General features: G+C 49.9%; 7 non-coding genes across 7 annotated transcripts; all 7 read left to right on the plus strand.

The window, feature by feature from the left end:
- Positions 1 to 1,798: 1,798 nt before the first annotated feature.
- TRNAG-UCC (transfer RNA glycine (anticodon UCC)) lies at positions 1,799 to 1,870 on the plus strand. The gene has a single exon. It is a non-coding gene; the product is annotated as a tRNA-Gly (tRNA).
- Positions 1,871 to 6,774: 4,904 nt separating this feature from the next.
- TRNAG-UCC (transfer RNA glycine (anticodon UCC)) lies at positions 6,775 to 6,846 on the plus strand. The gene has a single exon. It is a non-coding gene; the product is annotated as a tRNA-Gly (tRNA).
- A 2,444-nt stretch (positions 6,847 to 9,290) lies between these two features.
- TRNAG-UCC (transfer RNA glycine (anticodon UCC)) lies at positions 9,291 to 9,362 on the plus strand. Its single transcript has one exon. It is a non-coding gene; the product is annotated as a tRNA-Gly (tRNA).
- A 1,174-nt stretch (positions 9,363 to 10,536) lies between these two features.
- On the plus strand, positions 10,537 to 10,608 carry TRNAG-UCC (transfer RNA glycine (anticodon UCC)). Its single transcript has one exon. It is a non-coding gene; the product is annotated as a tRNA-Gly (tRNA).
- A 1,185-nt stretch (positions 10,609 to 11,793) lies between these two features.
- Positions 11,794 to 11,865, plus strand: TRNAG-UCC (transfer RNA glycine (anticodon UCC)). The gene has a single exon. It is a non-coding gene; the product is annotated as a tRNA-Gly (tRNA).
- Positions 11,866 to 13,050: 1,185 nt separating this feature from the next.
- On the plus strand, positions 13,051 to 13,122 carry TRNAG-UCC (transfer RNA glycine (anticodon UCC)). The gene has a single exon. It is a non-coding gene; the product is annotated as a tRNA-Gly (tRNA).
- Positions 13,123 to 14,296: 1,174 nt separating this feature from the next.
- TRNAG-UCC (transfer RNA glycine (anticodon UCC)) lies at positions 14,297 to 14,368 on the plus strand. The gene has a single exon. It is a non-coding gene; the product is annotated as a tRNA-Gly (tRNA).
- The last annotated feature ends 12,037 nt before the right edge of the window (positions 14,369 to 26,405 follow it).

Genomic DNA, 26,405 nt, shown 5'->3' on the forward strand with positions numbered 1-26,405 from the left:
AAAGGCCATGGGATGGGAGTGCGTGGTTGCAGGTTGTTTGGCTTTGTAAGGCCTACTGCCCGCTTCACTCGAAAATGGGTCTAGGGTTGTCGGTTTGTAGGCTGTAAAAGCCCAGAAAAGCTTTTGTTCTCCAACCAGCAGAGTGGCGCAGCGGAAGCGTGCTGGGCCCATAACCCAGAGGTCGATGGATCGAAACCATCCTCTGCTAACTTTTTTCAAATTATGTTTTTGTGTCATGGCATTAGGGCACAAAGAGCTGTAAGTGCCTGGATGCAATGTCATTCCTTGAACTTGCTGCCTCGTTCCACTCTTGCGCTAAATAGGAGAGGGTCCCAGCCCAGCCAACAAAATGTACTGTTCAATCAAACCAAACTTAAAACCAAGCTCCTTTTTTAAGGGGTCCCGGGGAAATGTTGGGCTGACCGGCAAGACCTCATGATGCGAACTGCTTCTGTGTCAAACGCAAGCTTTTTTCATTCCCAGCCAATGACTTATTCTTATTTCTAAGGGCCGCTCCATCAGATAGCCCAGACAGGCAGGCGTTGGTGGTATAGTGGTGAGCATAGCTGCCTTCCAAGCAGTTGACCCGGGTTCTATTCCCGGCCAACGCAGATCAAATCTTTAAATTGTTCAAAATGCATTTTTTGGAAATCAGACTCATGCTGAAAGCAAAGCTGACACACTTTTCGTGAAAATCAAAACCCCATCCAGGAAAGGTTCTTGCATCCTAGTTTCTGCAACTGTCTATCGGTGAGGGGATTGAAGCGAGCAGGGCTCCTGGCCCCTCCCCGACAAAGCCCTGACGAAGGCCTGACAAAGGCCTATTCGCCTTGCCCTGACGGGCCTTGGTCCCAGCAGGCCACCGAGCACAGCACCTCAGCCTATTAGAGTGAGGTTTCAGGATCTCTCTCATCCTGTAAACCAACATACTGAAGAAGGTGAAACGTGTGGCTGCGCTCCTCACATGCTGAAGCAGCAGCAGCCCTTTCCCTGAAGCAAAGTTCCTTCATTCCTCCCTCCCATAACCCTTAGCAGGGGATTTATGGTAATTGAGTTGAGTTTCCAAACTGGCCCTTCCTTCCTTCCTTCCCATATCTGCCAGCTCGAGAAGGCTTGTTTTGTTGCACCTGGGAAGTAAAGTATCTATTTGCGAGAGAGAGAGAATGAGAGAGAGAGACAGAGAGAGAGAGACAGAGAGAGAAGGGGAAGGGGTGTTGGCAGTTAGGGTGTGAGCTAGAGAAATGAGGCCTGTCTGCAAAAGGCCATGGGATGGGAGTGCGTGGTTGCAGGTTGTTTGGCTTTGTAAGGCCTACTGCCCGCTTCACTCGAAAATGGGTCTAGGGTTGTCGGTTTGTAGGCTGTAAAAGCCCAGAAAAGCTTTTGTTCTCCAACCAGCAGAGTGGCGCAGCGGAAGCGTGCTGGGCCCATAACCCAGAGGTCGATGGATCGAAACCATCCTCTGCTAACTTTTTTCAAATTATGTTTTTGTGTCATGGCATTAGGGCACAAAGAGCTGTAAGTGCCTGGATGCAATGTCATTCCTTGAACTTGCTGCCTCGTTCCACTCTTGCGCTAAATAGGAGAGGGTCCCAGCCCAGCCAACAAAATGTACTGTTCAATCAAACCAAACTTAAAACCAAGCTCCTTTTTTAAGGGGTCCCGGGGAAATGTTGGGCTGACCGGCAAGACCTCATGATGCGAACTGCTTCTGCGTCAAACGCGCAAGCTTTTTTCATTCCCAGCCAATGACTTATTCTTATTTCTAAGGGCCGCTCCATCAGATAGGCCAGACAGGCAGGCGTTGGTGGTATAGTGGTGAGCATAGCTGCCTTCCAAGCAGTTGACCCGGGTTCGATTCCCGGCCAACGCAGATCAAATCTTTAAATTGTTCAAAATGCATTTTTTGGAAATCAGACTCATGCTGAAAGCAAAGCTGACACACTTTTCGTGAAAATCAAAACCCCATCCAGGAAAGGTTCTTGCATCCTAGTTTCTGCAACTGTCTATCGGTGAGGGGATTGAAGCGAGCAGGGCTCCTGGCCCCTCCCCGACAAAGGCCTGACAAAGGCCTATTCGCCTTGCCCTGACGGGCCAAGGTCCCAGCAGGCCACCGAGCACAGCACCTCAGCCTATTAGAGTGAGGTTTCAGGATCTCTCTCATCCTGTAAACCAACATACTGAAGAAGGTGAAACGTGTGGCTGCGCTCCTCACATGCTGAAGCAGCAGCAGCCCTTTCCCTGAAGCAAAGTTCCTTCATTCCTCCCTCCCATAACCCTTAGCAGGGGATTTATGGTAATTGAGTTGAGTTTCCAAACTGGCCCTTCCTTCCTTCCTTCCCATATCTGCCAGCTCGAGAAGGCTTGTTTTGTTGCACCTGGGAAGTAAAGTATCTATTTGCGAGAGAGAGAGAATGAGAGAGAGAGACAGAGAGAGAAGGGGAAGGGGTGTTGGCAGTTAGGGTGTGAGCTAGAGAAATGAGGCCTGTCTGCAAAAGGCCATGGGATGGGAGTGCGTGGTTGCAGGTTGTTTGGCTTTGTAAGGCCTACTGCCCGCTTCACTCGAAAATGGGTCTAGGGTTGTCGGTTTGTAGGCTGTAAAAGCCCAGAAAAGCTTTTGTTCTCCAACCAGCAGAGTGGCGCAGCGGAAGCGTGCTGGGCCCATAACCCAGAGGTCGATGGATCGAAACCATCCTCTGCTAACTTTTTTCAAATTATGTTTTTGTGTCATGGCATTAGGGCACAAAGAGCTGTAAGTGCCTGGATGCAATGTCATTCCTTGAACTTGCTGCCTCGTTCCACTCTTGCGCTAAATAGGAGAGGGTCCCAGCCCAGCCAACAAAATGTACTGTTCAATCAAACCAAACTTAAAACCAAGCTCCTTTTTTAAGGGGTCCCGGGGAAATGTTGGGCTGACCGGCAAGACCTCATGATGCGAACTGCTTCTGCGTCAAACGCGCAAGCTTTTTTCATTCCCAGCCAATGCCTTATTCTTATTTCTAAGGGCCGCTCCATCAGATAGCCCAGACAGGCAGGCGTTGGTGGTATAGTGGTGAGCATAGCTGCCTTCCAAGCAGTTGACCAACGCAGATCAAATCTTTAAATTGTTCAAAATGCATTTTTTGGAAATCAGACTCATGCTGAAAGCAAAGCTGACACACTTTTCGTGAAAATCAAAACCCCATCCAGGAAAGGTTCTTGCATCCTAGTTTCTGCAACTGTCTATCGGTGAGGGGATTGAAGCGAGCAGGGCTCCTGGCCCCTCCCCGACAAAGCCCTGACGAAGGCCTGACAAAGGCCTATTCGCCTTGCCCTGACGGGCCTTGGTCCCAGCAGGCCACCGAGCACAGCACCTCAGCCTATTAGAGTGAGGTTTCAGGATCTCTCTCATCCTGTAAACCAACATACTGAAGAAGGTGAAACGTGTGGCTGCGCTCCTCACATGCTGAAGCAGCAGCAGCCCTTTCCCTGAAGCAAAGTTCCTTCATTCCTCCCTCCCATAACCCTTAGCAGGGGATTTATGGTAATTGAGTTGAGTTTCCAAACTGGCCCTTCCTTCCTTCCTTCCCATATCTGCCAGCTCGAGAAGGCTTGTTTTGTTGCACCTGGGAAGTAAAGTATCTATTTGCGAGAGAGAGAGAATGAGAGAGAGAGACAGAGAGAGAGAGACAGAGAGAGAAGGGGAAGGGGTGTTGGCAGTTAGGGTGTGAGCTAGAGAAATGAGGCCTGTCTGCAAAAGGCCATGGGATCGGAGTGCGTGGTTGCAGGTTGTTTGGCTTTGTAAGGCCTACTGCCCGCTTCACTCGAAAATGGGTCTAGGGTTGTTGGTTTGTAGGCTGTAAAAGCCCAGAAAAGCTTTTGTTCTCCAACCAGCAGAGTGGCGCAGCGGAAGCGTGCTGGGCCCATAACCCAGAGGTCGATGGATCGAAACCATCCTCTGCTAACTTTTTTCAAATTATGTTTTTGTGTCATGGCATTAGGGCACAAAGAGCTGTAAGTGCCTGGATGCAATGTCATTCCTTGAACTTGCTGCCTCGTTCCACTCTTGCGCTAAATAGGAGAGGGTCCCAGCCCAGCCAACAAAATGTACTGTTCAATCAAACCAAACTTAAAACCAAGCTCCTTTTTTAAGGGGTCCCGGGGAAATGTTGGGCTGACCGGCAAGACCTCATGATGCGAACTGCTTCTGCGTCAAACGCAAGCTTTTTTCATTCCCAGCCAATGACTTATTCTTATTTCTAAGGGCCGCTCCATCAGATAGCCCAGACAGGCAGGCGTTGGTGGTATAGTGGTGAGCATAGCTGCCTTCCAAGCAGTTGACCCGGGTTTGATTCCCGGCCAACGCAGATCAAATCTTTAAATTGTTCAAAATGCATTTTTTGGAAATCAGACTCATGCTGAAAGCAAAGCTGACACACTTTTCGTGAAAATCAAAACCCCATCCAGGAAAGGTTCTTGCATCCTAGTTTCTGCAACTGTCTATCGGTGAGGGGATTGAAGCGAGCAGGGCTCCTGGCCCCTCCCCGACAAAGCCCTGACGAAGGCCTGACAAAGGCCTATTCGCCTTGCCCTGACGGGCCTTGGTCCCAGCAGGCCACCGAGCACAGCACCTCAGCCTATTAGAGTGAGGTTTCAGGATCTCTCTCATCCTGTAAACCAACATACTGAAGAAGGTGAAACGTGTGGCTGCGCTCCTCACATGCTGAAGCAGCAGCAGCCCTTTCCCTGAAGCAAAGTTCCTTCATTCCTCCCTCCCATAACCCTTAGCAGGGGATTTATGGTAATTGAGTTGAGTTTCCAAACTGGCCCTTCCTTCCTTCCTTCCCATATCTGCCAGCTCGAGAAGGCTTGTTTTGTTGCACCTGGGAAGTAAAGTATCTATTTGCGAGAGAGAGAGAATGAGAGAGAGAGACAGAGAGAGAGAGACAGAGAGAGAAGGGGAAGGGGTGTTGGCAGTTAGGGTGTGAGCTAGAGAAATGAGGCCTGTCTGCAAAAGGCCATGGGATGGGAGTGCGTGGTTGCAGGTTGTTTGGCTTTGTAAGGCCTACTGCCCGCTTCACTCGAAACTGGGTCTAGGGTTGTCGGTTTGTAGGCTGTAAAAGCCCATAAAAGCTCTTGTTCTCCAACCAGCAGAGTGGCGCAGCGGAAGCGTGCTGGGCCCATAACCCAGAGGTCGATGGATCGAAACCATCCTCTGCTAACTTTTTTCAAATTATGTTTTTGTGTCATGGCATTAGGGCACAAAGAGCTGTAAGTGCCTGGATGCAATGTCATTCCTTGAACTTGCTGCCTCGTTCCACTCTTGCGCTAAATAGGAGAGGGTCCCAGCCCAGCCAACAAAATGTACTGTTCAATCAAACCAAACTTAAAACCAAGCTCCTTTTTTAAGGGGTCCCGGGGAAATGTTGGGCTGACCGGCAAGACCTCATGATGCGAACTGCTTCTGCGTCAAACGCAAGCTTTTTTCATTCCCAGCCAATGACTTATTCTTATTTCTAAGGGCCGCTCCATCAGATAGCCCAGACAGGCAGGCGTTGGTGGTGTAGTGGTGAGCATAGCTGCCTTCCAAGCAGTTGACCCCGGTTCGATTCCCGGCCAACGCAGATCAAATCTTTAAATTGTTCAAAATGCATTTTTTGGAAATCAGACTCATGCTGAAAGCAAAGCTGACACACTTTTCGTGAAAATCAAAACCCCATCCAGGAAAGGTTCTTGCATCCTAGTTTCTGCAACTGTCTATCGGTGAGGGGATTGAAGCGAGCAGGGCTCCTGGCCCCTCCCCGACAAAGGCCTGACAAAGGCCTATTCGCCTTGCCCTGACGGGCCAAGGTCCCAGCAGGCCACCGAGCACAGCACCTCAGCCTATTAGAGTGAGGTTTCAGGATCTCTCTCATCCTGTAAACCAACATACTGAAGAAGGTGAAACGTGTGGCTGCGCTCCTCACATGCTGAAGCAGCAGCAGCCCTTTCCCTGAAGCAAAGTTCCTTCATTCCTCCCTCCCATAACCCTTAGCAGGGGATTTATGGTAATTGAGTTGAGTTTCCAAACTGGCCCTTCCTTCCTTCCTTCCCATATCTGCCAGCTCGAGAAGGCTTGTTTTGTTGCACCTGGGAAGTAAAGTATCTATTTGCGAGAGAGAGAGAATGAGAGAGAGAGACAGAGAGAGAGAGACAGAGAGAGAAGGGGAAGGGGTGTTGGCAGTTAGGGTGTGAGCTAGAGAAATGAGGCCTGTCTGCAAAAGGCCATGGGATGGGAGTGCGTGGTTGCAGGTTGTTTGGCTTTGTAAGGCCTACTGCCCGCTTCACTCGAAAATGGGTCTAGGGTTGTCGGTTTGTAGGCTGTAAAAGCCCAGAAAAGCTTTTGTTCTCCAACCAGCAGAGTGGCGCAGCGGAAGCGTGCTGGGCCCATAACCCAGAGGTCGATGGATCGAAACCATCCTCTGCTAACTTTTTTCAAATTATGTTTTTGTGTCATGGCATTAGGGCACAAAGAGCTGTAAGTGCCTGGATGCAATGTCATTCCTTGAACTTGCTGCCTCGTTCCACTCTTGCGCTAAATAGGAGAGGGTCCCAGCCCAGCCAACAAAATGTACTGTTCAATCAAACCAAACTTAAAACCAAGCTCCTTTTTTAAGGGGTCCCGGGGAAATGTTGGGCTGACCGGCAAGACCTCATGATGCGAACTGCTTCTGCGTCAAACGCAAGCTTTTTTCATTCCCAGCCAATGACTTATTCTTATTTCTAAGGGCCGCTCCATCAGATAGCCCAGACAGGCAGGCGTTGGTGGTATAGTGGTGAGCATAGCTGCCTTCCAAGCAGTTGACCCGGGTTCGATTCCCGGCCAACGCAGATCAAATCTTTAAATTGTTCAAAATGCATTTTTTGGAAATCAGACTCATGCTGAAAGCAAAGCTGACACACTTTTCGTGAAAATCAAAACCCCATCCAGGAAAGGTTCTTGCATCCTAGTTTCTGCAACTGTCTATCGGTGAGGGGATTGAAGCGAGCAGGGCTCCTGGCCCCTCCCCGACAAAGCCCTGACGAAGGCCTGACAAAGGCCTATTCGCCTTGCCCTGACGGGCCTTGGTCCCAGCAGGCCACCAAGCACAGCACCTCAGCCTATTAGAGTGAGGTTTCAGGATCTCTCTCATCCTGTAAACCAACATACTGAAGAAGGTGAAACGTGTGGCTGCGCTCCTCACATGCTGAAGCAGCAGCAGCCCTTTCCCTGAAGCAAAGTTCCTTCATTCCTCCCTCCCATAACCCTTAGCAGGGGATTTATGGTAATTGAGTTGAGTTTCCAAACTGGCCCTTCCTTCCTTCCTTCCCATATCTGCCAGCTCGAGAAGGCTTGTTTTGTTGCACCTGGGAAGTAAAGTATCTATTTGCGAGAGAGAGAGAATGAGAGAGAGAGACAGAGAGAGAGAGACAGAGAGAGAAGGGGAAGGGGTGTTGGCAGTTAGGGTGTGAGCTAGAGAAATGAGGCCTGTCTGCAAAAGGCCATGGGATGGGAGTGCGTGGTTGCAGGTTGTTTGGCTTTGTAAGGCCTACTGCCCGCTTCACTCGAAAATGGGTCTAGGGTTGTCGGTTTGTAGGCTGTAAAAGCCCAGAAAAGCTTTTGTTCTCCAACCAGCAGAGTGGCGCAGCGGAAGCGTGCTGGGCCCATAACCCAGAGGTCGATGGATCGAAACCATCCTCTGCTAACTTTTTTCAAATTATGTTTTTGTGTCATGGCATTAGGGCACAAAGAGCTGTAAGTGCCTGGATGCAATGTCATTCCTTGAACTTGCTGCCTCGTTCCACTCTTGCGCTAAATAGGAGAGGGTCCCAGCCCAGCCAACAAAATGTACTGTTCAATCAAACCAAACTTAAAACCAAGCTCCTTTTTTAAGGGGTCCCGGGGAAATGTTGGGCTGACCGGCAAGACCTCATGATGCGAACTGCTTCTGTGTCAAACGCAAGCTTTTTTCATTCCCAGCCAATGACTTATTCTTATTTCTAAGGGCCGCTCCATCAGATAGCCCAGACAGGCAGGCGTTGGTGGTATAGTGGTGAGCATAGCTGCCTTCCAAGCAGTTGACCCGGGTTCTATTCCCGGCCAACGCAGATCAAATCTTTAAATTGTTCAAAATGCATTTTTTGGAAATCAGACTCATGCTGAAAGCAAAGCTGACACACTTTTCGTGAAAATCAAAACCCCATCCAGGAAAGGTTCTTGCATCCTAGTTTCTGCAACTGTCTATCGGTGAGGGGATTGAAGCGAGCAGGGCTCCTGGCCCCTCCCCGACAAAGCCCTGACGAAGGCCTGACAAAGGCCTATTCGCCTTGCCCTGACGGGCCTTGGTCCCAGCAGGCCACCGAGCACAGCACCTCAGCCTATTAGAGTGAGGTTTCAGGATCTCTCTCATCCTGTAAACCAACATACTGAAGAAGGTGAAACGTGTGGCTGCGCTCCTCACATGCTGAAGCAGCAGCAGCCCTTTCCCTGAAGCAAAGTTCCTTCATTCCTCCCTCCCATAACCCTTAGCAGGGGATTTATGGTAATTGAGTTGAGTTTCCAAACTGGCCCTTCCTTCCTTCCTTCCCATATCTGCCAGCTCGAGAAGGCTTGTTTTGTTGCACCTGGGAAGTAAAGTATCTATTTGCGAGAGAGAGAGAATGAGAGAGAGAGACAGAGAGAGAGAGACAGAGAGAGAAGGGGAAGGGGTGTTGGCAGTTAGGGTGTGAGCTAGAGAAATGAGGCCTGTCTGCAAAAGGCCATGGGATGGGAGTGCGTGGTTGCAGGTTGTTTGGCTTTGTAAGGCCTACTGCCCGCTTCACTCGAAAATGGGTCTAGGGTTGTCGGTTTGTAGGCTGTAAAAGCCCAGAAAAGCTTTTGTTCTCCAACCAGCAGAGTGGCGCAGCGGAAGCGTGCTGGGCCCATAACCCAGAGGTCGATGGATCGAAACCATCCTCTGCTAACTTTTTTCAAATTATGTTTTTGTGTCATGGCATTAGGGCACAAAGAGCTGTAAGTGCCTGGATGCAATGTCATTCCTTGAACTTGCTGCCTCGTTCCACTCTTGCGCTAAATAGGAGAGGGTCCCAGCCCAGCCAACAAAATGTACTGTTCAATCAAACCAAACTTAAAACCAAGCTCCTTTTTTAAGGGGTCCCGGGGAAATGTTGGGCTGACCGGCAAGACCTCATGATGCGAACTGCTTCTGCGTCAAACGCGCAAGCTTTTTTCATTCCCAGCCAATGACTTATTCTTATTTCTAAGGGCCGCTCCATCAGATAGGCCAGACAGGCAGGCGTTGGTGGTATAGTGGTGAGCATAGCTGCCTTCCAAGCAGTTGACCCGGGTTCGATTCCCGGCCAACGCAGATCAAATCTTTAAATTGTTCAAAATGCATTTTTTGGAAATCAGACTCATGCTGAAAGCAAAGCTGACACACTTTTCGTGAAAATCAAAACCCCATCCAGGAAAGGTTCTTGCATCCTAGTTTCTGCAACTGTCTATCGGTGAGGGGATTGAAGCGAGCAGGGCTCCTGGCCCCTCCCCGACAAAGGCCTGACAAAGGCCTATTCGCCTTGCCCTGACGGGCCAAGGTCCCAGCAGGCCACCGAGCACAGCACCTCAGCCTATTAGAGTGAGGTTTCAGGATCTCTCTCATCCTGTAAACCAACATACTGAAGAAGGTGAAACGTGTGGCTGCGCTCCTCACATGCTGAAGCAGCAGCAGCCCTTTCCCTGAAGCAAAGTTCCTTCATTCCTCCCTCCCATAACCCTTAGCAGGGGATTTATGGTAATTGAGTTGAGTTTCCAAACTGGCCCTTCCTTCCTTCCTTCCCATATCTGCCAGCTCGAGAAGGCTTGTTTTGTTGCACCTGGGAAGTAAAGTATCTATTTGCGAGAGAGAGAGAATGAGAGAGAGAGACAGAGAGAGAGAGACAGAGAGAGAAGGGGAAGGGGTGTTGGCAGTTAGGGTGTGAGCTAGAGAAATGAGGCCTGTCTGCAAAAGGCCATGGGATGGGAGTGCGTGGTTGCAGGTTGTTTGGCTTTGTAAGGCCTACTGCCCGCTTCACTCGAAACTGGGTCTAGGGTTGTCGGTTTGTAGGCTGTAAAAGCCCAGAAAAGCTCTTGTTCTCCAACCAGCAGAGTGGCGCAGCGGAAGCGTGTTGGGCCCATAACCCAGAGGTCGATGGATCGAAACCATCCTCTGCTAAGTTTTTTCAAATTATGTTTTTGTGTCATGGCATTAGGGCACAAAGAGCTGTAAGTGCCTGGATGCAATGTCATTCCTTGAACTTGCTGCCTCGTTCCACTCTTGCGCTGAATAGGAGAGGGTCCCAGCCCAGCCAACAAAATGTACTGTTCAATCAAACCAAACTTAAAACCAAGCTCCTTTTTTAAGGGGTCCCGGGGAAATGTTGGGCTGACCGGCAAGACCTCATGATGCGAACTGCTTCTGCGTCAAACGCAAGCTTTTTTCATTCCCAGCCAATGACTTATTCTTATTTCTAAGGGGCGCTCCATCACATAGCCCAGACAGGCAGGCGTTGGTGGTATAGTGGTGAGCATAGCTGCCTTCCAAGCAGTTGACCCGGGTTCGATTCCCGGCCAACGCAGATCAAATCTTTAAATTGTTCAAAATGCATTTTTTGGAAATCAGACTCATGCTGAAAGCAAAGCTGACACACTTTTCGTGAAAATCAAAACCCCATCCAGGAAAGGTTCTTGCATCCTAGTTTCTGCAACTGTCTATCGATGAGGGGATTGAAGCGAGCAGGGCTCCTGGCCCCTCCCCGACAAAGCCCTGACGAAGGCCTGACAAAGGCCTATTCGCCTTGCCCTGACGGGCAAAGGTCCCAGCAGGCCACCGAGCACAGCACCTCAGCCTATTAGAGTGAGGTTTCAGGATCTCTCTCATCCTGTAAACCAACATACTGAGGAAGGTGAAACGTGTGGCTGCGCTCCTCACATGCTGAAGCAGCAGCAGCCCTTTCCCTGAAGCAATGTTCCTTCATTCCTCCCTCCCATAACCCTTAGCAGGGGATTTATGGTAATTGAGTTGAGTTTCCAAACTGGCCCTTCCTTCCTTCCTTCCCATATCTGCCAGCTCGAGAAGGCTTGTTTTGTTGCACCTGGGAAGTAAAGTATCTATTTGCGAGAGAGAGAGAATGAGAGAGAGAGACAGAGAGAGAGAGACAGAGAGAGAAGGGGAAGGGGTGTTGGCAGTTAGGGTGTGAGCTAGAGAAATGAGGCCTGTCTGCAAAAGGCCATGGGATGGGAGTGCGTGGTTGCAGGTTGTTTGGCTTTGTAAGGCCTACTGCCCGCTTCACTCGAAACTGGGTCTAGGGTTGTCGGTTTGTAGGCTGTAAAAGCCCAGAAAAGCTCTTGTTCTCCAACCAGCAGAGTGGCGCAGCGGAAGCGTGCTGGGCCCATAACCCAGAGGTCGATGGATCGAAACCATCCTCTGCTAACTTTTTTCAAATTATGTTTTTGTGTCATGGCATTAGGGCACAAAGAGCTGTAAGTGCCTGGATGCAATGTCATTCCTTGAACTTGCTGCCTCGTTCCACTCTTGCGCTAAATAGGAGAGGGTCCCAGCCCAGCCAACAAAATGTACTGTTCAATCAAACCAAACTTAAAACCAAGCTCCTTTTTTAAGGGGTCCCGGGGAAATGTTGGGCTGACCGGCAAGACCTCATGATGCGAACTGCTTCTGCGTCAAACGCAAGCTTTTTTCATTCCCAGCCAATGACTTATTCTTATTTCTAAGGGCCGCTCCATCAGATAGCCCAGACAGGCAGGCGTTGGTGGTATAGTGGTGAGCATAGCTGCCTTCCAAGCAGTTGACCCGGGTTCGATTCCCGGCCAACGCAGATCAAATCTTTAAATTGTTCAAAATGCATTTTTTGGAAATCAGACTCATGCTGAAAGCAAAGCTGACACACTTTTCGTGAAAATCAAAACCCCATCCAGGAAAGGTTCTTGCATCCTAGTTTCTGCAACTGTCTATCGGTGAGGGGATTGAAGCGAGCAGGGCTCCTGGCCCCTCCCCGAAAAAACCCTGACGAAGGCCTGACAAAGGCCTATTCGCCTTGCCCTGACGGGCCTTGGTCCCAGCAGGCCACCGAGCACAGCACCTCAGCCTATTAGAGTGAGGTTTCAGGATCTCTCTCATCCTGTAAACCAACATACTGAAGAAGGTGAAACGTGTGGCTGCGCTCCTCACATGCTGAAGCAGCAGCAGCCCTTTCCCTGAAGCAAAGTTCCTTCATTCCTCCCTCCCATAACCCTTAGCAGGGGATTTATGGTAATTGAGTTGAGTTTCCAAACTGGCCCTTCCTTCCTTCCTTCCCATATCTGCCAGCTCGAGAAGGCTTGTTTTGTTGCACCTGGGAAGTAAAGTATCTATTTGCGAGAGAGAGAGAATGAGAGAGAGAGACAGAGAGAGAGAGACAGAGAGAGAAGGGGAAGGGGTGTTGGCAGTTAGGGTGTGAGCTAGAGAAATGAGGCCTGTCTGCAAAAGGCCATGGGATGGGAGTGCGTGGTTGCAGGTTGTTTGGCTTTGTAAGGCCTACTGCCCGCTTCACTCGAAACTGGGTCTAGGGTTGTCGGTTTGTAGGCTGTAAAAGCCCATAAAAGCTCTTGTTCTCCAACCAGCAGAGTGGCGCAGCGGAAGCGTGCTGGGCCCATAACCCAGAGGTCGATGGATCGAAACCATCCTCTGCTAACTTTTTTCAAATTATGTTTTTGTGTCATGGCATTACGGCACAAAGAGCTGTAAGTGCCTGGATGCAATGTCATTCCTTGAACTTGCTGCCTCGTTCCACTCTTGCGCTAAATAGGAGAGGGTCCCAGCCCAGCCAACAAAATGTACTGTTCAATCAAACCAAACTTAAAACCAAGCTCCTTTTTTAAGGGGTCCCGGGGAAATGTTGGGCTGACCGGCAAGACCTCATGATGCGAACTGCTTCTGCGTCAAACGCAAGCTTTTTTCATTCCCAGCCAATGACTTATTCTTATTTCTAAGGGCCGCTCCATCAGATAGCCCAGACAGGCAGGCGTTGGTGGTATAGTGGTGAGCATAGCTGCCTTCCAAGCAGTTGACCCGGGTTCGATTCCCGGCCAACGCAGATCAAATCTTTAAATTGTTCAAAATGCATTTTTTGGAAATCAGACTCATGCTGAAAGCAAAGCTGACACACTTTTCGTGAAAATCAAAACCCCATCCAGGAAAGGTTCTTGCATCCTAGTTTCTGCAACTGTCTATCGGTGAGGGGATTGAAGCGAGCAGGGCTCCTGGCCCCTCCCCGACAAAGGCCTGACAAAGGCCTATTCGCCTTGCCCTGACGGGCCAAGGTCCCAGCAGGCCACCGAGCACAGCACCTCAGCCTATTAGAGTGAGGTTTCAGGATCTCTCTCATCCTGTAAACCAACATACTGAAGAAGGTGAAACATGTGGCTGCGCTCCTCACATGCTGAAGCAGCAGCAGCCCTTTCCCTGAAGCAAAGTTCCTTCATTCCTCCCTCCCATAACCCTTAGCAGGGGATTTATGGTAATTGAGTTGAGTTTCCAAACTGGCCCTTCCTTCCTTCCTTCCCATATCTGCCAGCTCGAGAAGGCTTGTTTTGTTGCACCTGGGAAGTAAAGTATCTATTTGCGAGAGAGAGAGAATGAGAGAGAGAGACAGAGAGAGAGAGACAGAGAGAGAAGGGGAAGGGGTGTTGGCAGTTAGGGTGTGAGCTAGAGAAATGAGGCCTGTCTGCAAAAGGCCATGGGATGGGAGTGCGTGGTTGCAGGTTGTTTGGCTTTGTAAGGCCTACTGCCCGCTTCACTCGAAACTGGGTCTAGGGTTGTCGGTTTGTAGGCTGTAAAAGCCCAGAAAAGCTCTTGTTCTCCAACCAGCAGAGTGGCGCAGCGGAAGCGTGCTGGGCCCATAACCCAGAGGTCGATGGATCGAAACCATCCTCTGCTAAGTTTTTTCAAATTATGTTTTTGTGTCATGGCATTAGGGCACAAAGAGCTGTAAGTGCCTGGATGCAATGTCATTCCTTGAACTTGCTGCCTCGTTCCACTCTTGCGCTAAATAGGAGAGGGTCCCAGCCCAGCCAACAAAATGTACTGTTCAATCAAACCAAACTTAAAACCAAGCTCCTTTTTTAAGGGGTCCCGGGGAAATGTTGGGCTGACCTGCAAGACCTCATGATGCGAACTGCTTCTGCGTCAAACGCAAGCTTTTTTCATTCCCAGCCAATGACTTATTCTTATTTCTAAGGGGCGCTCCATCAGCTAGCCAAGACAGGCAGGCGTTGGTGGTATAGTGGTGAGCATAGCTGCCTTCCAAGCAGTTGACCCGGGTTCGATTCCCGGCCAACGCAGATCAAATCTTTAAATTGTTCAAAATGCATTTTTTGGAAATCAGACTCATGCTGAAAGCAAAGCTGACACACTTTTCGTGAAAATCAAAACCCCATCCAGGAAAGGTTCTTGCATCCTAGTTTCTGCAACTGTCTATTGATGAGGGGATTGAAGCGAGCAGGGCTCCTGGCCCCTCCGCGACAAAGCCCTGACGAAGGCCTGACAAAGGCCTATTCGCCTTGCCCTGACGGGCAAAGGTCCCAGCAGGCCACCGAGCACAGCACCTCAGCCTATTAGAGTGAGGTTTCAGGATCTCTCTCATCCTGTAAACCAACATACTGAGGAAGGTGAAACGTGTGGCTGCGCTCCTCACATGCTGAAGCAGCAGCAGCCCTTTCCCTGAAGCAATGTTCCTTCATTCCTCCCTCCCATAACCCTTAGCAGGGGATTTATGGTAATTGAGTTGAGTTTCCAAACTGGCCCTTCCTTCCTTCCTTCCCATATCTGCCAGCTCGAGAAGGCTTGTTTTGTTGCACCTGGGAAGTAAAGTATCTATTTGCGAGAGAGAGAGAATGAGAGAGAGAGACAGAGAGAGAGAGACCGAGAGAGAAGGGGAAGGGGTGTTGGCAGTTAGGGTGTGAGCTAGAGAAATGAGGCCTGTCTGCAAAAGGCCATGGGATGGGAGTGCGTGGTTGCAGGTTGTTTGGCTTTGTAAGGCCTACTGCCCGCTTCACTCGAAACTGGGTCTAGGGTTGTCGGTTTGTAGGCTGTAAAAGCCCAGAAAAGCTCTTGTTCTCCAACCAGCAGAGTGGCGCAGCGGAAGCATGCTGGGCCCATAACCCAGAGGTCGATGGATTGAAACCATCCTCTGCTAAGTTTTTTCAAATTATGTTTTTGTGTCATGGCATTAGGGCACAAAGAGCTGTAAGTGCCTGGATGCAATGTCATTCCTTGAACTTGCTGCCTCGTTCCACTCTTGCGCTAAATAGGAGAGGGTCCCAGCCCAGCCAACAAAATGTACTGTTCAATCAAACCAAACTTAAAACCAAGCTCCTTTTTTAAGGGGTCCCGGGGAAATGTTGGGCTGACCGGCAAGACCTCATGATGCGAACTGCTTCTGCGTCAAACGCAAGCTTTTTTCATTCCCAGCCAATGACTTATTCTTATTTCTAAGGGGCGCTCCATCACATAGCCCAGACAGGCAGGCGTTGGTGTTATAGTGGTGAGCATAGCTGCCTTCCCAGCAGTTGACCCGGGTTCGATTCCCGGCCAACGCAGATCAAATCTTTAAATTGTTCAAAATGCATTTTTGGGAAATCAGACTCATGCTGAAAGCAAAGCTGACACACTTTTCGCGAAAATCAAAACCCCATCCAGGAAAGGTTCTTGCATCCTAGTTTCTGCAACTGTCTATCGGTGAGGGGATTGAAGCGAGCAGGGCTTCTGGCCCCTCCCCGACAAAGCCCTGACGAAGGCCTGACAAAGGCCTATTCGCCTTGCCCTGACGGGCAAAGGTCCCAGCAGGCCACCGAGCACAGCACCTCAGCCTATTAGAGTGAGGTTTCAGGATCTCTCTCATCCTGTAAACCAACATACTGAGGAAGGTGAAACGTGTGGCTGTGCTCCTCACATGCTGAAGCAGCAGCAGCCCTTTCCCTGAAGCAAAGTTCCTTCATTCCTCCCTCCCATAACCCTTAGCAGGGGATTTATGGTAATTGAGTTGAGTTTCCAAACTGGCCCTTCCTTACTTCCTTCCCATATCTGCCAGCTCGAGAAGGCTTGTTTTGTTGCACCTGGGACGTAAAGTATCTATTTGCGAGAGAGAGAGAATGAGAGAGAGAGACAGAGAGAGAGAGACAGAGAGAGAAGGGGAAGGGGTGTTGGCAGTTAGGGTGTGAGCTAGAGAAATGAGGCCTGTCTGCAAAAGGCCATGGGATGGGAGTGCGTGGTTGCAGGTTGTTTGGCTTTGTAAGGCCTACTGCCCGCTTCACTCGAAACTGGGTCTAGGGTTGTCGGTTTGTAGGGTGTAAAAGCCCAGAAAAGCTCTTGTTCTCCAACCAGCAGATTGGCGCAGCGGAAGCGTGCTGGGCCCATAACCCAGAGGTCGATGGATCGAAACCATCCTCTGCTAAGTTTTTTCAAATTATGTTTTTGTGTCATGGCATTAGGGCACAAAGAGCTGTAAGTGCCTGGATGCAATGTCATTCCTTGAACTTGCTGCCTCGTTCCACTCTTGCGCTAAATAGGAGAGGGTCCCAGCCCAGCCAACAAAATGTACTGTTCAATCAAACCAAACTTAAAACCAAGCTCCTTTTTTAAGGGGTCCCGGGGAAATGTTGGGCTGACCGGCAAGACCTCATGATGCGAACTGCTTCTGCGTCAAACGCAAGCTTTTTTCATTCCCAGCCAATGACTTATTCTTATTTCTAAGGGGCGCTCCATCACATAGCCCAGACAGGCAGGCGTTGGTGGTATAGTGGTGAGCATAGCTGCCTTGCAAGCAGTTGACCTGGATTCCGCAGATCAAATCTTTAAATTGTTCAAAATGCATTTTTGGGAAATCAGACTCATGCTGAAAGCAAAGCTGACACACTTTTCGCGAAAATCAAAACCCCATCCAGGAAAGGTTCTTGCATCCTAGTTTCTGCAACTGTCTATCGGTGAGGGGATTGAAGCGAGCAGGGCTCCTGGCCCCTCCCCGACAAAGCCCTGACGAAGGCCTGACAAAGGCCTATTCGCCTTGCCCTGACGGGCAAAGGTCCCAGCAGGCCACCGAGCACAGCACCTCAGCCTATTAGAGTGAGGATTCAGGATCTCTCTCATCCTGTAAACCAACATACTGAGGAAGGTGAAACGTGTGGCTGCGCTCCTCACATGCTGAAGCAGCTGCAGCCCTTTCCCTGAAGCAAAGTTCCTTCATTCCTCCCTCCCATAACCCTTAGCAGGGGATTTATGGTAATTGAGTTGAGTTTCCAAACTGGCCCTTCCTTCCTTCCTTCCCATATCTGCCAGCTCGAGAAGGCTTGTTTTGTTGCACCTGGGAAGTAAAGTATCTATTTGCGAGAGAGAGAGAATGAGAGAAAGAGACAGAGAGAGGGAGACAGAGAGAGAAGGGGAAGGGGTGTTGGCAGTTAGGGTGTGAGCTAGAGAAATGAGGCCTGTCTGCAAAAGGCCATGGGATGGGAGTGCGTGGTTGCAGGTTGTTTGGCTTTGTAAGGCCTACTGCCCGCTTCACTCGAAACTGGGTCTAGGGTTGTCGGTTTGTAGGCTGTAAAAGCCCAGAAAAGCTCTTGTTCTCCAACCAGCAGAGTGGTGCAGCGGAAGCGTGCTGGGCCCATAACCCAGAGGTCGATGGATTGAAACCATCCTCTGCTAACTTTTTTCAAATTATGTTTTTGTGTCATGGCATTAGGGCACAAAGAGCTGTAAGTGCCTGGATGCAATGTCATTCCTTGAACTTGCTGCCTCGTTCCACTCTTGCGCTAAATAGGAGAGGGTCCCAGCCCAGCCAACAAAATGAACTGTTCAATCAAACCAAACTTAAAACCAAGCTCCTTTTTTAAGGGGTCCCGGGGAAATGTTGGGCTGACCGGCAAGACCTCATGATGCGAACTGCTTCTGCGTCAAAGGCAAGCTTTTTTCATTCCCGGCCAATGACTTATTCTTATTTCTAAGGGGCGCTCCATCAGATATCCCAGACAGGCAGGCGTTGGTGGTATAGTTGTGAGCATATCTGCCTTCCAAGCAGTTGACCCGGGTTCGATTCCCGGCCAACGCAGATCAAATCTTTAAATTGTTCAAAATGCATTTTTTGGAAATCAGACTCATGCTGAAAGCAAAGCTGACACACTTTTCGTGAAAATCAAAACCCCATCCAGGAAAGGTTCTTGCATCCTAGTTTCTGCAACTGTCTATCGGTGAGGGGATTGAAGCGAGCAGGGCTCCTGGCCCCTCCCCGACAAAGCCCTGACGAAGGCCTGACAAAGGCCTATTCGCCTTGCCCTGACGGGCAAAGGTCCCAGCAGGCCACCGAGCACAGCACCTCAGCCTATTAGAGTGAGGTTTCAGGATCTCTCTCATCCTGTAAACCAACATACTGAGGAAGGTGAAACGTGTGGCTGCGCTCCTCACATGCTGAAGCAGCAGCAGCCCTTTCCCTGAAGCAAAGTTCCTTCATTCCTCCCTCCCATAACCCTTAGCAGGGGATTTATGGTAATTGAGTTGAGTTTCCAAACTGGCCCTTCCTTCCTTCCTTCCCATATCTGCCAGCTCGAGAAGGCTTGTTTTGTTGCACCTGGGAAGTAAAGTATCTATTTGCGAGAGAGAGAGAATGAGAGAGAGAGACAGAGAGAGAGAGACAGAGAGAGAAGGGGAAGGGGTGTTGGCAGTTAGGGTGTGAGCTAGAGAAATGAGGCCTGTCTGCAAAAGGCCATGGGATGGGAGTGCGTGGTTGCAGGTTGTTTGGCTTTGTAAGGCCTACTGCCCGCTTCACTCGAAAATGGGTCTAGGGTTGTCGGTTTGTAGGCTGTAAAAGCCCAGAAAAGCTTTTGTTCTCCAACCAGCAGAGTGGCGCAGCGGAAGCGTGCTGGGCCCATAACCCAGAGGTCGATGGATCGAAACCATCCTCTGCTAACTTTTTTCAAATTATGTTTTTGTGTCATGGCATTAGGGCACAAAGAGCTGTAAGTGCCTGGATGCAATGTCATTCCTTGAACTTGCTGCCTCGTTCCACTCTTGCGCTAAATAGGAGAGGGTCCCAGCCCAGCCAACAAAATGTACTGTTCAATCAAACCAAACTTAAAACCAAGCTCCTTTTTTAAGGGGTCCCGGGGAAATGTTGGGCTGACCGGCAAGACCTCATGATGCGAACTGCTTCTGCGTCAAACGCAAGCTTTTTTCATTCCCAGCCAATGACTTATTCTTATTTCTAAGGGCCGCTCCATCAGATAGCCCAGACAGGCAGGCGTTGGTGGTATAGTGGTGAGCATAGCTGCCTTCCAAGCAGTTGACCCCGGTTCGATTCCCGGCCAACGCAGATCAAATCTTTAAATTGTTCAAAATGCATTTTTTGGAAATCAGACTCATGCTGAAAGCAAAGCTGACACACTTTTCGTGAAAATCAAAACCCCATCCAGGAAAGGTTCTTGCATCCTAGTTTCTGCAACTGTCTATCGGTGAGGGGATTGAAGCGAGCAGGGCTCCTGGCCCCTCCCCGACAAAGGCCTGACAAAGGCCTATTCGCCTTGCCCTGACGGGCCAAGGTCCCAGCAGGCCACCGAGCACAGCACCTCAGCCTATTAGAGTGAGGTTTCAGGATCTCTCTCATCCTGTAAACCAACATACTGAAGAAGGTGAAACGTGTGGCTGCGCTCCTCACATGCTGAAGCAGCAGCAGCCCTTTCCCTGAAGCAAAGTTCCTTCATTCCTCCCTCCCATAACCCTTAGCAGGGGATTTATGGTAATTGAGTTGAGTTTCCAAACTGGCCCTTCCTTCCTTCCTTCCCATATCTGCCAGCTCGAGAAGGCTTGTTTTGTTGCACCTGGGAAGTAAAGTATCTATTTGCGAGAGAGAGAGAATGAGAGAGAGAGACAGAGAGAGAGAGACAGAGAGAGAAGGGGAAGGGGTGTTGGCAGTTAGGGTGTGAGCTAGAGAAATGAGGCCTGTCTGCAAAAGGCCATGGGATGGGAGTGCGTGGTTGCAGGTTGTTTGGCTTTGTAAGGCCTAAAGCCCGCTTCACTCGAAAATGGGTCTAGGGTTGTCGGTTTGTAGGCTGTAAAAGCCCAGAAAAGCTTTTGTTCTCCAACCAGCAGAGTGGCGCAGCGGAAGCGTGCTGGGCCCATAACCCAGAGGTCGATGGATCGAAACCATCCTCTGCTAACTTTTTTCAAATTATGTTTTTGTGTCATGGCATTAGGGCACAAAGAGCTGTAAGTGCCTGGATGCAATGTCATTCCTTGAACTTGCTGCCTCGTTCCACTCTTGCGCTAAATAGGAGAGGGTCCCAGCCCAGCCAACAAAATGTACTGTTCAATCAAACCAAACTTAAAACCAAGCTCCTTTTTTAAGGGGTCCCGGGGAAATGTTGGGCTGACCGGCAAGACCTCATGATGCGAACTGCTTCTGCGTCAAACGCGCAAGCTTTTTTCATTCCCAGCCAATGACTTATTCTTATTTCTAAGGGCCGCTCCATCAGATAGCCCAGACAGGCAGGCGTTGGTGGTATAGTGGTGAGCATAGCTGCCTTCCAAGCAGTTGACCCGGGTTTGATTCCCGGCCAACGCAGATCAAATCTTTAAATTGTTCAAAATGCATTTTTTGGAAATCAGACTCATGCTGAAAGCAAAGCTGACACACTTTTCGTGAAAATCAAAACCCCATCCAGGAAAGGTTCTTGTATCCTAGTTTCTGCAACTGTCTATCGGTGAGGGGATTGAAGCGAGCAGGGCTCCTGGCCCCTCCCCGACAAAGCCCTGACGAAGGCCTGACAAAGGCCTATTCGCCTTGCCCTGACGGGCCTTGGTCCCAGCAGGCCACCGAGCACAGCACCTCAGCCTATTAGAGTGAGGTTTCAGGATCTCTCTCATCCTGTAAACCAACATACTGAAGAAGGTGAAACGTGTGGCTGCGCTCCTCACATGCTGAAGCAGCAGCAGCCCTTTCCCTGAAGCAAAGTTCCTTCATTCCTCCCTCCCATAACCCTTAGCAGGGGATTTATGGTAATTGAGTTGAGTTTCCAAACTGGCCCTTCCTTCCTTCCTTCCCATATCTGCCAGCTCGAGAAGGCTTGTTTTGTTGCACCTGGGAAGTAAAGTATCTATTTGCGAGAGAGAGAGAATGAGAGAGAGAGACAGAGAGAGAGAGACAGAGAGAGAAGGGGAAGGGGTGTTGGCAGTTAGGGTGTGAGCTAGAGAAATGAGGCCTGTCTGCAAAAGGCCATGGGATGGGAGTGCGTGGTTGCAGGTTGTTTGGCTTTGTAAGGCCTACTGCCCGCTTCACTCGAAACTGGGTCTAGGGTTGTCGGTTTGTAGGCTGTAAAAGCCCATAAAAGCTCTTGTTCTCCAACCAGCAGAGTGGCGCAGCGGAAGCGTGCTGGGCCCATAACCCAGAGGTCGATGGATCGAAACCATCCTCTGCTAACTTTTTTCAAATTATGTTTTTGTGTCATGGCATTAGGGCACAAAGAGCTGTAAGTGCCTGGATGCAATGTCATTCCTTGAACTTGCTGCCTCGTTCCACTCTTGCGCTAAATAGGAGAGGGTCCCAGCCCAGCCAACAAAATGTACTGTTCAATCAAACCAAACTTAAAACCAAGCTCCTTTTTTAAGGGGTCCCGGGGAAATGTTGGGCTGACCGGCAAGACCTCATGATGCGAACTGCTTCTGCGTCAAACGCAAGCTTTTTTCATTCCCAGCCAATGACTTATTCTTATTTCTAAGGGCCGCTCCATCAGATAGCCCAGACAGGCAGGCGTTGGTGGTATAGTGGTGAGCATAGCTGCCTTCCAAGCAGTTGACCCCGGTTCGATTCCCGGCCAACGCAGATCAAATCTTTAAATTGTTCAAAATGCATTTTTTGGAAATCAGACTCATGCTGAAAGCAAAGCTGACACACTTTTCGTGAAAATCAAAACCCCATCCAGGAAAGGTTCTTGCATCCTAGTTTCTGCAACTGTCTATCGGTGAGGGGATTGAAGCGAGCAGGGCTCCTGGCCCCTCCCCGACAAAGGCCTGACAAAGGCCTATTCGCCTTGCCCTGACGGGCCAAGGTCCCAGCAGGCCACCGAGCACAGCACCTCAGCCTATTAGAGTGAGGTTTCAGGATCTCTCTCATCCTGTAAACCAACATACTGAAGAAGGTGAAACGTGTGGCTGCGCTCCTCACATGCTGAAGCAGCAGCAGCCCTTTCCCTGAAGCAAAGTTCCTTCATTCCTCCCTCCCATAACCCTTAGCAGGGGATTTATGGTAATTGAGTTGAGTTTCCAAACTGGCCCTTCCTTCCTTCCTTCCCATATCTGCCAGCTCGAGAAGGCTTGTTTTGTTGCACCTGGGAAGTAAAGTATCTATTTGCGAGAGAGAGAGAATGAGAGAGAGAGACAGAGAGAGAGAGACAGAGAGAGAAGGGGAAGGGGTGTTGGCAGTTAGGGTGTGAGCTAGAGAAATGAGGCCTGTCTGCAAAAGGCCATGGGATGGGAGTGCGTGGTTGCAGGTTGTTTGGCTTTGTAAGGCCTACTGCCCGCTTCACTCGAAAATGGGTCTAGGGTTGTCGGTTTGTAGGCTGTAAAAGCCCAGAAAAGCTTTTGTTCTCCAACCAGCAGAGTGGCGCAGCGGAAGCGTGCTGGGCCCATAACCCAGAGGTCGATGGATCGAAACCATCCTCTGCTAACTTTTTTCAAATTATGTTTTTGTGTCATGGCATTAGGGCACAAAGAGCTGTAAGTGCCTGGATGCAATGTCATTCCTTGAACTTGCTGCCTCGTTCCACTCTTGCGCTAAATAGGAGAGGGTCCCAGCCCAGCCAACAAAATGTACTGTTCAATCAAACCAAACTTAAAACCAAGCTCCTTTTTTAAGGGGTCCCGGGGAAATGTTGGGCTGACCGGCAAGACCTCATGATGCGAACTGCTTCTGCGTCAAACGCAAGCTTTTTTCATTCCCAGCCAATGACTTATTCTTATTTCTAAGGGCCGCTCCATCAGATAGCCCAGACAGGCAGGCGTTGGTGGTATAGTGGTGAGCATAGCTGCCTTCCAAGCAGTTGACCCCGGTTCGATTCCCGGCCAACGCAGATCAAATCTTTAAATTGTTCAAAATGCATTTTTTGGAAATCAGACTCATGCTGAAAGCAAAGCTGACACACTTTTCGTGAAAATCAAAACCCCATCCAGGAAAGGTTCTTGCATCCTAGTTTCTGCAACTGTCTATCGGTGAGGGGATTGAAGCGAGCAGGGCTCCTGGCCCCTCCCCGACAAAGGCCTGACAAAGGCCTATTCGCCTTGCCCTGACGGGCCAAGGTCCCAGCAGGCCACCGAGCACAGCACCTCAGCCTATTAGAGTGAGGTTTCAGGATCTCTCTCATCCTGTAAACCAACATACTGAAGAAGGTGAAACGTGTGGCTGCGCTCCTCACATGCTGAAGCAGCAGCAGCCCTTTCCCTGAAGCAAAGTTCCTTCATTCCTCCCTCCCATAACCCTTAGCAGGGGATTTATGGTAATTGAGTTGAGTTTCCAAACTGGCCCTTCCTTCCTTCCTTCCCATATCTGCCAGCTCGAGAAGGCTTGTTTTGTTGCACCTGGGAAGTAAAGTATCTATTTGCGAGAGAGAGAGAATGAGAGAGAGAGACAGAGAGAGAGAGACAGAGAGAGAAGGGGAAGGGGTGTTGGCAGTTAGGGTGTGAGCTAGAGAAATGAGGCCTGTCTGCAAAAGGCCATGGGATGGGAGTGCGTGGTTGCAGGTTGTTTGGCTTTGTAAGGCCTACTGCCCGCTTCACTCGAAAATGGGTCTAGGGTTGTCGGTTTGTAGGCTGTAAAAGCCCAGAAAAGCTTTTGTTCTCCAACCAGCAGAGTGGCGCAGCGGAAGCGTGCTGGGCCCATAACCCAGAGGTCGATGGATCGAAACCATCCTCTGCTAACTTTTTTCAAATTATGTTTTTGTGTCATGGCATTAGGGCACAAAGAGCTGTAAGTGCCTGGATGCAATGTCATTCCTTGAACTTGCTGCCTCGTTCCACTCTTGCGCTAAATAGGAGAGGGTCCCAGCCCAGCCAACAAAATGTACTGTTCAATCAAACCAAACTTAAAACCAAGCTCCTTTTTTAAGGGGTCCCGGGGAAATGTTGGGCTGACCGGCAAGACCTCATGATGCGAACTGCTTCTGCGTCAAACGCGCAAGCTTTTTTCATTCCCAGCCAATGACTTATTCTTATTTCTAAGGGCCGCTCCATCAGATAGCCCAGACGGGCAGGCGTTGGTGGTATAGTGGTGAGCATAGCTGCCTTCCAAGCAGTTGACCCCGGTTCGATTCCCGGCCAACGCAGATCAAATCTTTAAATTGTTCAAAATGCATTTTTTGGAAATCAGACTCATGCTGAAAGCAAAGCTGACACACTTTTCGTGAAAATCAAAACCCCATCCAGGAAAGGTTCTTGTATCCTAGTTTCTGCAACTGTCTATCGGTGAGGGGATTGAAGCGAGCAGGGCTCCTGGCCCCTCCCCGACAAAGCCCTGACGAAGGCCTGACAAAGGCCTATTCGCCTTGCCCTGACGGGCCTTGGTCCCAGCAGGCCACCGAGCACAGCACCTCAGCCTATTAGAGTGAGGTTTCAGGATCTCTCTCATCCTGTAAACCAACATACTGAAGAAGGTGAAACGTGTGGCTGCGCTCCTCACATGCTGAAGCAGCAGCAGCCCTTTCCCTGAAGCAAAGTTCCTTCATTCCTCCCTCCCATAACCCTTAGCAGGGGATTTATGGTAATTGAGTTGAGTTTCCAAACTGGCCCTTCCTTCCTTCCTTCCCATATCTGCCAGCTCGAGAAGGCTTGTTTTGTTGCACCTGGGAAGTAAAGTATCTATTTGCGAGAGAGAGAGAATGAGAGAGAGAGACAGAGAGAGAGAGACAGAGAGAGAAGGGGAAGGGGTGTTGGCAGTTAGGGTGTGAGCTAGAGAAATGAGGCCTGTCTGCAAAAGGCCATGGGATGGGAGTGCGTGGTTGCAGGTTGTTTGGCTTTGTAAGGCCTACTGCCCGCTTCACTCGAAACTGGGTCTAGGGTTGTCGGTTTGTAGGCTGTAAAAGCCCATAAAAGCTCTTGTTCTCCAACCAGCAGAGTGGCGCAGCGGAAGCGTGCTGGGCCCATAACCCAGAGGTCGATGGATCGAAACCATCCTCTGCTAACTTTTTTCAAATTATGTTTTTGTGTCATGGCATTAGGGCACAAAGAGCTGTAAGTGCCTGGATGCAATGTCATTCCTTGAACTTGCTGCCTCGTTCCACTCTTGCGCTAAATAGGAGAGGGTCCCAGCCCAGCCAACAAAATGTACTGTTCAATCAAACCAAACTTAAAACCAAGCTCCTTTTTTAAGGGGTCCCGGGGAAATGTTGGGCTGACCGGCAAGACCTCATGATGCGAACTGCTTCTGCGTCAAACGCAAGCTTTTTTCATTCCCAGCCAATGACTTATTCTTATTTCTAAGGGCCGCTCCATCAGATAGCCCAGACAGGCAGGCGTTGGTGGTATAGTGGTGAGCATAGCTGCCTTCCAAGCAGTTGACCCCGGTTCGATTCCCGGCCAACGCAGATCAAATCTTTAAATTGTTCAAAATGCATTTTTTGGAAATCAGACTCATGCTGAAAGCAAAGCTGACACACTTTTCGTGAAAATCAAAACCCCATCCAGGAAAGGTTCTTGCATCCTAGTTTCTGCAACTGTCTATCGGTGAGGGGATTGAAGCGAGCAGGGCTCCTGGCCCCTCCCCGACAAAGGCCTGACAAAGGCCTATTCGCCTTGCCCTGACGGGCCAAGGTCCCAGCAGGCCACCGAGCACAGCACCTCAGCCTATTAGAGTGAGGTTTCAGGATCTCTCTCATCCTGTAAACCAACATACTGAAGAAGGTGAAACGTGTGGCTGCGCTCCTCACATGCTGAAGCAGCAGCAGCCCTTTCCCTGAAGCAAAGTTCCTTCATTCCTCCCTCCCATAACCCTTAGCAGGGGATTTATGGTAATTGAGTTGAGTTTCCAAACTGGCCCTTCCTTCCTTCCTTCCCATATCTGCCAGCTCGAGAAGGCTTGTTTTGTTGCACCTGGGAAGTAAAGTATCTATTTGCGAGAGAGAGAGAATGAGAGAGAGAGACAGAGAGAGAGAGACAGAGAGAGAAGGGGAAGGGGTGTTGGCAGTTAGGGTGTGAGCTAGAGAAATGAGGCCTGTCTGCAAAAGGCCATGGGATGGGAGTGCGTGGTTGCAGGTTGTTTGGCTTTGTAAGGCCTACTGCCCGCTTCACTCGAAAATGGGTCTAGGGTTGTCGGTTTGTAGGCTGTAAAAGCCCAGAAAAGCTTTTGTTCTC

This window comes from Ambystoma mexicanum, chromosome 6q (assembly GCF_040938575.1).
Source record: "Ambystoma mexicanum isolate Mex_15411 chromosome 6q, UKY_AmexF1_1, whole genome shotgun sequence".
NCBI lineage: Eukaryota > Metazoa > Chordata > Amphibia > Caudata > Ambystomatidae > Ambystoma > Ambystoma mexicanum.